Source organism: Gossypium hirsutum, chromosome A04 (genome assembly GCF_007990345.1).
Source record: "Gossypium hirsutum isolate 1008001.06 chromosome A04, Gossypium_hirsutum_v2.1, whole genome shotgun sequence".
NCBI lineage: Eukaryota > Viridiplantae > Streptophyta > Magnoliopsida > Malvales > Malvaceae > Gossypium > Gossypium hirsutum.
Window position 1 is genome coordinate 73,623,470 of NC_053427.1, and position 11,364 is coordinate 73,634,833.

The 11,364-nt window shown below is 36.5% G+C and overlaps 1 non-coding gene across 1 annotated transcript; it reads left to right on the forward strand.

The window, feature by feature from the left end:
- The first annotated feature begins 334 nt into the window (after positions 1 to 334).
- Positions 335 to 440, forward strand: LOC121228633 (small nucleolar RNA R71). Its single transcript, XR_005926209.1, has one exon. It is a non-coding gene; the product is annotated as a small nucleolar RNA R71 (small nucleolar RNA).
- The last annotated feature ends 10,924 nt before the right edge of the window (positions 441 to 11,364 follow it).

Consider the following 11,364-nt stretch of genomic DNA (forward strand, 5'->3'; position numbering starts at 1 on the left):
GGTATTCCGAATGGTTTGTTCCACCTCCACTTGCTTTGCACTGCATTACTGGGTGAACCTGTGAAGAACTAAGAAAACCATCAATTTTCTTATTCAAGAGTTCTACCTGATTAGAGAGCATGGTGACCGAATCGACTTATAAACACCGGCTGTTTTTGTTGGCTTTGTCCTCATGACTTGCCACTGATAGTTATTCAGTGACATGTCTTCTATAAACTCATAAGCATCTTCAGGTGTTTTATTATTGATGGTTACTCCAGCAGCTGCATCAACCATTTGCCGAGTCGAAGGATTCAGGCCATTATGGAACGTTTGAACCTGAAGCCAAAGCGATAACCCATGGTGAGGGCACCTTCTTAGTAAGTCCTTGTATCTCTCTCATGCATCGTAAAGAGTTTCTAAGTCCATCTGCACAAACGAAGAGATATCAATATGTAATTTGGCCGTTTTAGCCGGCGGGAAATATTTTAATAGAAATTTTTCAGTCATTTGTTCCCAAGTAGTGATTGACCCTCGTGTTAATGAGTCCAACCATTGTTTAGCTTTGTTTCTCAATGAAAAAGGGAATAACCGAATATGAATAGCATCATCAGAAACACCATTAATTTTAAATGTATCGCATAGTTCCAAGAAGTTTGCTAAGTGAGTGTTGGGATCCTCATCCTGCAAACCATCAAACTGAACAAATTGTTGTATCATTTGAATAGTGTTAGGTTTTAGTTCAAAAGTATTTGTAGCTACAGCAAGTCTAACTATGCTCGATTCAGTTCCTGCTAAAGAAGGTTTAGCATAATCATACATAGTGCGTGGAGCAGGATTGTGATTAACCGCAATTGCAGGAGGTAGCTGATTGTCTTGGTTTTCAGCCATCTCTTCGGTTGAGGGTTGAGTATCCTCCTCTTGCTCGTTCTATGTGTATCTTAAGCTTCGCCTTATTTCTCTTTGATTTCTACGAACTGTGCGATTGATTTCTTCGTCAAAAAGTAGTGGTCTTGACGGGTTTCTTCTAGTCATAAACTATATAAACCTGCCAAGAGAAAGAAAAAGTAAATTAATAAAAAAAATTAAATTAAATTGCAAGAAAAATAAATGGCGAAAGTAATAAAAATTGAGCGTTCCTAATATCTTAGTTCCCCGGTAACGGCGCAAAAAACTTGATCGCGTTATTTCGTGATAGGCTTTAAATATTTATAATTAATCGTTCTTGAAATTAACTATTATCACGATGTAGAAAAGTGTACCTATCGAACAGTAGTATAGTTTTAGCAAGACCGGATTGTCGAACCCAAAGGAACTAAAAGTACTAGTAATGACTGTCTTTTTATTATCTAGCCTAAGAATAAAGAGGTTTTGTTTTGACTAACTAATTATCTAAACTAAGAACTTACAGAGAATGGAATTGGGGGATTACTTTTGGAAAATGATTGAATTAAGACAATACCTAAGGAAAAATCCACTTAGACTGTACTTGTTATTCTGGCTCCGAATTGGATAATTTATTCATTTAACTTGTTTCGTGGAGATCCCTAAGTTATGTTATTATCCATATTCAAGACTAATAACATCTAATTCCTAGATTGAATAATTGAGACTTTTCTCTAATTAACACCCTAGGGTTGCATTAACTCGATCTATGGATCCCCTTAGTAGGTTTCACCCTAATCCGGCAAAATCTTGTCACCCTATGTCTAGGCGCGCAATCAAATTCGCTTAATTATGACAAATGTACTCTTAGACAGGGTCTATTCCTCCTCTGAATAAGAGCTTATCTTGAATCGGTATCCTGGGATATCAAAACAAGAATTAAGAACACATAATTAAAAACAAGTTAAATATTTATCATACAATTCAGAAAATAATAACAAGATTTGTCTTAGGTTTCATTCCCCTTAGGTATTTAGGGGTTTTAGTTCATAACTAAATAAGAAAATATCTCAGAATAATAAAGAATACAAAACATAAAGAAATCCAAAAACTCCTGAAGGGGAAATTGAGGAGAGATCTTCAGTCTTGATGATGAATTCGGCTTCTGATATGGATTAATCGGCTTCCTTGGAGTAATTTCTTACTCCCTCTTTGTGTGTCCTCCTTCCTCCTCTAGGGTGTATTTATAGGCTTTGGAATGCCTAAGAGCCCTCAAAATTGGCCTTTTCCGAATTGGACTCAACTTGGGCTCGGTAGGGAGACGCCCGTGTGAATCGTGCTTTGAATTTGCCAAATTGACACGACTGTGTGGCCTGACCGTGTGAGGAAGTCCAGGCCGTGTTGATTTCGTACTTTGGCCCATGTTCTCCGTTTTTGGCCCATTTCTCGTTCCTTTCGCTCTCCTATGCTCTCCTAAGTATAAAACATGAAATTAAAGCATTAGGAGCATCGAATTCACCAATTCTAAGGGAAAATCATCCATAAAATACGTTAAGAATGGGGTAAAAATATGTATAAATTACGGTTTATCACATCGAAATAGATATATGAGAGCCAGTGTAAGACCATGTCTGGGACATGGCATCGGCATCTTACCTTTTTGAATGAGGCTTAGCGAATATACATTTATTTTCCAAATGGTTCAATGGGTGATTTAAAGATTATATCATGATTAAGAAAAGTTATGATTACGTTACGAGTGGTACAGGTACCTACATGAAACTCATGAGAATGAGATCGAGTTATGTATATGAGTAGGAAGGATGAATGAGTAAGTTATGTCTATAGTCATTCAAGAATTTTGTGCAAGTGTATGATATGTTATGAGTATGATGTTACTTGGTAAAGCAATGTTAATTATTTACTTGTAACTTTCTAAGCTTTATGCTTACTTCTTCTCTTTTCCATTTTCTTATAGTGCCGCCAAGCTAGTTCGAAAATCAAGGGACGTCGGAGGCATCTATCATACTATTACCTGAAGCTTTTGGTATAGCTAGTTTAAATGTTTTGAGTGTGGCATGTATAGGGACTTGGTCTTTTGTTTAATGTCATGTTAGTTTAGCCACAAGTGTTGTCTCATATGGATGTGATATTCATTTTGTATAGGCCATTGATATTGGCTAATATTGATTATTATTAAATACATTTGATAAAAATTTTCAAGGTTGTGGTTGTTTTAGTTATGTGTGTTTATGCTTGGACTGGATATGTTTGATGTTGTGTAGGATGGTGCAAGTAAGGGTGGCAAAAAGGCTTGGTAGATAGCCTTGTTTTTGTCTACACAGGCAGACACATGGACATATGTCTAGACCGTGTGTGACACACGGTTTGCCCCATGGGCGTGTAGTCAGGTCGTGTGTCCCCTGCACCTAAAGTTGGCAAAACAGAATGCCCTGTAGTAACCACACGGGCAGAGACACGGCCGTGTGTCCCAACTGTGTGGAGGACATGGTCTAGTACACAAGAGTGTACCATAGCCGTGTGCCTCTAAAGGGTTGCTGACGTTAGAAATAGAATGTCAAGATTTTTGTACACGGGCTGAGACACGGGCGTATCATGGCTGTGTGGGGGACATGGGCCATGGACATAGGCTTGTGCCAAGCCGTGTAAAAACCCTTGTAGGTTCAAATCGAGAAATAAATTCTCACGAGCTAGGGACATAGGCGTGTTCCGATATGTTCAGGCCGTGTGAGCCACACGGGCCTACAACATGGCCATGCTAAGAATGCACACGGGCGTGTCGCCCTTCCACACGAGCGTGTACCCCTGTCTGCTTTGGAATTTTATAAAGTTTTCTAAAGTGTTTAGTTTATTCCCGAACCAATTCAAAAGCGTGTTTTGGGCCTCGTAGGTCTAGATTAGGGTTGTTAAGAGGAAGTTTGAAAGTTTTAAATTCGAGCAAAATTTTATGACTCGAACATGTTTGTATGTATGTGTTCAAGTCCTGTACCACCTCGTATCCTGTTCTGACGTCGAACTCGGGTAAGGGGTGTTACCGCAGCTAGAGGCAGGCCTCTCAGAAATACGAGAAATGTGAGTGGTAGTTGAAGAGCTATTAAAGATACAACTGTTCGATTTGAGGCTAGAGCACCTACTAGAGCCTACGCCATCCAAGCTTGTGAGGAAGCTTCATCTCTAGATGTGATTACGAGTACATTTACTCTTTACGATACTTCTGTGATTGCATTGATAGATCCAGGATCAACGCATTCGTATATATGCATGAATTTAGTATCTAGTAAGACTTTACCTCTAGGGTCTACTGAATTTTTTATTAGAGTATCGAACCCTTTAGGCAAAAGTGTCCTGGTTGATATAGTGTGCAAGAATTTTGCGTTGATGATTTGAGATATTTGTTTTTCGGCTGATATGATGCTATTACCTTTTGACGAATTTGATATAATTTTAGGCATGGATTGGCTAACTTTGCATGATGCTATTGTGAACTGCAAATGAAAAACTATTGATTTGAGATGTAAGAATGATGAGATAATCCAAATTGAGTCCAGTGATTTGAATGGGCTACCAGCTGTGATATCTACAACGAAAGCTCTAAAATATGTGAAAAAGGGTTGTGAAGCCTACTTTGCTTATGTGATTGATATAAAAATGACAGAAAGGAAAATAGAATTAGTGCAAGTTGTTTGTAAGTTTCCTGATGTGTTTCTTGAAGAATTACCGAGATTACCTCCGATACGAGAAGTTGAGTTTCGTATTGAGTTAGTAATGGGGACTACTCCGATTTCGATAGCTCCGTATAGAATGGCTCCGACAGAATTGAAAGAATTGAAATCTCAGTTGTAAGAGTTGACCGATAGAGGATTTGCATGACCGAGCTTTTCTCCTTGGGGTGCTCCTATTCTGTTTGTGAAAAAGAAAGACGAAACGATGAGACTGTGTATTGATTATCGTCAGTTGAATAAAGTGACTATTAAGAAAAAATATCCTTTGCCCCAAATTGACGATTTTTTTATCAGTTGAAAGGAGCTACTGTGTTTTCAAAGATAGATCTGAGATCGGGATACTATCAGTTGCAAGTACAAGATTCAGACGTTCCAAAAACTGCTTTCCGAACGGGGTACGGGCATTATGAGTTTTTAGTTATGCTTTTTGGATTAACGAATGCTCCTGCTATTTTTATGGACTTAATGAACAGAATTTTTAGACCATATTTAGATCGATTTGTTGTTGTATTCATTGATGACATATTGATTTATTCGCGTGATGAAAATGAGCATGCCGAGCATTTGAGAGTGGTGCTACAGACTTTTCGTGATAAGCAACTATTCGAAAAGTTTAGTAAATGTGAGTTCTGGTTACGTAAAGTTGGTTTTCTGGGGCATATTGTGTCAGCATCTGGTATACGAGTTGATCAAAACAAGATTTCAACAATTTTAGATTGGAAGCCTCCGAGAAATATTTCTGAAGTCTGCAGTTTTCTGGGACTTGCTGGTTATTACCGATGGTTTGTAAAAGGCTTTTCGATAATTGCAACTCCATTGACAAAATTTCTTGAGAAAGATGTTAAGTTCGAGTGGTCAGATAAATGTCAGAAAAGTTTTGATTAGTTGAAAGCCCTTTTGACTGAAGCTCTAGTGTTAGTACAACCAGAATCCGGTAAAGAATTTGTGATATATAGTGATGCTTCATTGAATGGTCTGAGATGCATTTTGATGCAGGAAGGCAAAATTATAGCCTATGCCTCGAGACAATTAAAGCCGCATGAAAAGAATTGGCTAACCCATGAACTTGAGTTGGCTGCGATTGTGTTTACGTTGAAAATTTGGCGCCATTATCTGTTCAGTGAAAAGTGTCATGTGTTTTCAGATCATAAAAGTTTGAAATATTTGATGACTTAGAAAGATTTGAATTTGCGATAGAGAAGATGGTTGAAGTTGCTAAAAGACTACGAGCTTGTTATTGATTATCATCCGGGAAAAGCTAATCTTGTTGCTGATGCTTTGAGTCGGAAATCATTTTTTACATTACGTGCTATGAATGCTTAGTTGTGTATATCTGATGATGGCTCTATTTTAGATGATTTGAGAGCGAGAACTTTGTTCTTACAGCAGATTTATGATGCATAAAAAGTTGATAATGAGATAATAACGAAACGAGCTCAGTGTGATTTGAATTCTGATTCAGAATTTCGAGTTGATAATGATGATTGTTTGAAATTCTGAGATGGGTTTGTGTTCAAAAAAATTCAGAGTTATTTCAGATAATTTTTAACGAAGCTCACAACAGTCTTTTATCTGTTTATTCGGGAAGTACGGAAATGTATAATGACTTGAAACAACTATACTGGTGGCCTGGAATGAAAAGAGATATTTTTTACTTTATTTTGAAATGTTTGATCTGTCAACAAGTTAAAGCTGAACATCAGGTGCCATTCGGTTTGTTACAACTGATTATGATTCCCGAGTGGAAATGGGATAAAGTAACGATGGATTTTGTTTTGAGTTTGCCCCTATCTCTAAGAAAGAAAGATGCAATTTGGGTTGTGGTTGACCGATTGACGAAATCAGCTCATTTTATTCTGATACGATTTGACTACTTGCTTGATAAATTAGTTGAGTTATACATTTCTGATATTGTGAGATTGCACGGGGTGCCATTATCTATTGTGTCAGATAGCGATCCGAGATTCACTTTACGATTTTGGCTACAAGAGGCTTTAAGTACGAAATTGCACTTCTGTACTACTTTTCACCTGCAGAAAGATGGTCAGTTCAAGCAGATTATTCAGATACTCGAGTATATGTTGAGATGTTGCATTCTTGAGTATGAAGGTACGTGGGAACAATATTTACCATTGATTGAATTTGCTTATAATAATAGTTTTCAATCGAGCATTAAAATGGCACCGTACGAAGCCTTATATGGTAGAAAATGTTGTACACCTTTGTATTGGACTGAGCTCAGTAAGAATAAGATTCATGGGGTTGATTTGATTAAAGAGATTGAACGGAAAGTAAAAATAATCCAAGATAGTCTAAAAGTAGCTTCTGATCGTTAGAAAACATATGCAGATTTGAAATGAAAAGATGTTGAATTTGAGATCGACAACAAAGTGTTTCTAAAAGTATCTACGTGGAAAAAAGTATTTCGATTCGATAGAAAAGGTAAATTGAGTCCAAGGTTCATCAGACCGTATGAAATCATAGAGCGTGTTGGGCCAGTTGCGTATAGATTGCTATTGCCACCTGAGCTAGAAAAGATCAATAATGTATTTCATGTATCGATGCTTTGACGATACAGATCCGATCCTTCGCATGTAGTTACTCTGTCCGAAATAGAAATTTAGTCTTATATGACTTATGAAGAGGAACCGATTCGTATCTTAGCTGGCGAGGTTAAAGAACTGTGAAATAAGAAAATTCCGTTAGTAAAAGTAATGTGGCATCGACATGGTGTTGAAGAGGCTACGTGGGAGACTGAAAATGCTATAAAACAGCAATATCCAAACCTATTTGATGGTAAGATTTTCGGGGACGAAAATCCTTAAGGGGAGAGAGTTGTAACAGCCCAGTTTAGACCCTAGTCGGAACAATGGTTTCGGGACCACAAATCCAAGTTAGAAAAATATTTTAATATTATTTTCTGTGTTTACAGTATGTGGTTAAGCATGTGTGAAAGTTTCGTATGAAAATTTGATCGTTCGTGTGCTCAATTTGATAAAAGTACTAAATCGCAGAAAATACAAAAGTAGTGTGCTACATGAATAAGTGTTGAATTGACATGGCTTATTAATTATGAGGTCATTATGTTGATATTAGACCATTGAATTTATGAATGGACATATATGCCAAGGGTTAAGGGATTTTAAATGTATATAATAAGGTTATTTGGGTAAATGATGAATTAATGTTTATTAATTAAACAAAACATGATTTTTGTTGCATCTTTTCATCATTTTACCGAAAATACAAAGAAAATAAGAAAGGAATAAAAGCTTTTAGGGTTCGGCTCCATTTGATTGTGATTAAGGTATGTTCTTTGATCGATTTTCGATAATTTTTATATTTTTGTGATTGTTGCTTTGTGTTCTATTAAGCCCATGCCTCAATTTCTGAAATTGTTGATGATTTCATGAGATGCTGTTGTTGATTTTGTGAGCTTTGTGATGTTAATTGATGAAAAATGAAAGACATGTGTTAGATTAATATGTTTTGTATTTGAATTTTTGAAAAATTTGAGTAATTTGGGCTAAATTGTGAAAATGAGATTTTGAGGAACTAAAATGTGAAATAAATGAAATATTTGGGTTTATATGAGGTAAGGGAATATTCTTCCAAGCATGTGTAATATGAAATTATGTGTATTTTGTGATTTTATGAATTAGGGACTAAAGTGTTAAAATGTGAAAATGTAAGGGCTAATTTGTAAAATACCCTAAATATGTGTTTATGGATTGATTTGCATGAATATGAGATTGAATAAGTCAAATTTGAATGTGTTTAGATCAAGACCCAAAGAAAACGAAATTAGATTGGGGAAAGTCAAAAGTAGTTGAATAGCCGTTCGTTTCCGTTCATTCCCGTATGAGGTAAGTCTATATACAAATAAATATGCTTGAATTGATTATTCATGCTTATATGATATTGAATTGTGATGAATGGTTATAGAAGCTGAATATGCGAAATTAAGAAAGTTTCAATAATGTTACGACGTCTGAAAGCCCCGTACGAACCATAGGAATAGTTAGGATGCATATATCATGACATAGGATTCCGATATGTGATTTTGTGTAAGACCACATCTGGGACGTTGACATCGATTTGAGATTTATGTGTAAAACCATGTCTGGACATCGACATCATATTTGATTTTATGTAAGACCCTATCTGGGACAGAGGCATCGATATTCGATTACATGTAAGACCACATCTGGGACGTTGGCATTGTACAAGCTTTCCTAGCTATCCGTGTATCCTATTTGATTTCGTACGGTTCAACGGGGATCCCAAGAAATGAATAACCATGTGAATGTTTATCTGATTCAGGTACGTATGAACTGTATATGGAATTTCGCAATGAAACTTGAGTATGAATATGATCTTCTGATATGCGAGTTACATGGCAATGTGATGTACTTATAAGTGATTATGAATGATTGAGCTAAATGAGAAATATAAACTTACTATTGTGTTATGCCATGAGTCATATAAATGAATTGGTTTATAATTGTGATATATGTGATAAGTTTATTTGTATATGGCTTACTAAGCTTTTGAAAGCTTACTTTGTGTGTTTTTCAATTGTTTTATAGATTATTGAAGCTACTGAAAGCTCAAGGATTGTTGAGGATCATCACCACACTATCAAATATTATTTTGGTACCTTCTGAAAATGTATTTATCAAAGTATGGCATGTATAGGCTAGGATTAATGTGGTATGTTTTGAGATGGGTATATCATGCCATGAGTTATGACTTGATTATGGTTGAACTTATGGTTTGATTTTGGTATATGATGTGTGATGCAAAAATGGTAAATTTGGTGTATATATATGGCCTAGTGAAATGGTCTTTTTGGTAAGTTAGTTTTGTGGTTGAAATGGTTATAAATGTGATATGAATCATGTGTTCATGGTATGAATTAGTTACATGGAATTAGTATGATTGAGTTGGAATTATGTATGGAAATGATTAATGATATTGAAGTATGAGTGATGCTTGTTTTGGAAATATTTTGGTTGCATATTGGGTTATGAAATGTGGTCTTAAAAGCTTATGTATATAGGGTGGCAAAATGGCTTTTCAAGTAGCCTATTTTGTCCACACGGGTTGAGACATGAGCCTGTGTCTCAGCCATGTGTGACACGCGGTCATGAAACACGACTGTGTGTCCCCTGGGGTAATCTTACAATTTAAAGTTAGTCTCAACCACAACCTAGACACACAGGCATGTTTGGTGGCCGTGTGAGGCACATAGATTTGGCACATGGGCATGTGTAGCCATTTTGAAGGGTACACGGGCTATACACACGGGCGTGTGGTTAGCGGCGTAACCCAAGTCAGTTTCGACCACGGCCAAGGTACATGGGCATCTTTTCGGTCGTGTGGAAAAGTTAGTATGTATGCCCTATTTTGACATGGCTTAGACACACGAGCATGTCTAATTCCGTGTGAAGTGCACGGCCTGTTCACATGGGCGTGTGACCTTTGTAACTTGGAAAAATTGTATAGTTTTGAGAGATTTTGTATGTTCTTGGATTAGTTCCGATTCCTTTCTAAAGCATGTTTAAGGCTTCATTGACCTAAGAAAGGTTCTTTGTGTATGACTTACTATGAAATTATGATATATGATTGATGTTTGTGAATTGATCGTAAAATGTTCTGAAATGTTTGGTAATGCCTCTTAACCCGAGTCTGACGACGAATACGAGTTAGGGGTGTTACATAATGGTCCTTTTGCTTTGCATCCTGGAGGAACTGAAATGGGAATTACTTTTTGCGTAAATCTTATTGGTGGTCAAAAGTGAAAAGAGATGTGGTCGAGTATGTGGGTAAATGTTTGACTTATCAAGGAGTTAAGGCAGAGCATCAGATTCCTATTGGATCACTTCAGCTTATTAACCTTCCTAAATGGAAATAGGAATTGTTCACAATGGATTTTGTAACAGGGCTACCCTTATCAGCAAGTAAAAAGAATGTTATTTGGGTGATTGTTGATAGGCTTACGAAATCAGCTCATTTTATAGCAATCAGAACTAATTGGTCACTTCAGAAACTTGCTGAAGTTTAAATTCGAGAAATTGTGAGGCTGTACGGTATTCCTGTATGTTGAATGGAATTGAATGAAAAAAATATGAATGGGCTGGAATTAATCCAAGAAACGGGGGGAAATTGTTAAGAAAATTCGAGATAGGCTAAAGGCAGCTTTCGACAGACAGAAATTGTAGACAGATCTAAAATGCCGAGATATTGAGTACCCTATTGGCGACAAAGTATTTCTTATAGTTTTGCCTTGTAAGAAAATATTGAGATTTGGCCGAAAAGGAAATCTGAGTCCTTGTTTTATTAGGCCGTAAGAGATTATAGAAAGAGTTGGACCAGTTGCCTATCACTAGCATTGCCTCTGAAATTACGAAAGATTCATTATGTTTTTCTTGTTTCCATGCTATGGAGATATTGATCAGGCCTTTCTCATATTATTTCGACAGAAGATATAGAAATCCAACCTGATTTGTCTTATGAAGAAGAACCGGTTTAGATTTTAGCATGAGAGGTAAAAGAGTTACAAAATAAATGAGTTCCCTTAGTGAAAGTATTGTGGAGAAGTCATAGTGTAGAAAAAGTAACTTGAGAACCGAAAGAAACTATGAGGTCTCAGTACCCCCATCTCTTTTCAGGTAAATTTTGAGGATGAAATTTATTAAAGGGAGAAGAAATTTAATGACCCAAAATTTACGGGCAACAGAAAAGTGTGTTGTCG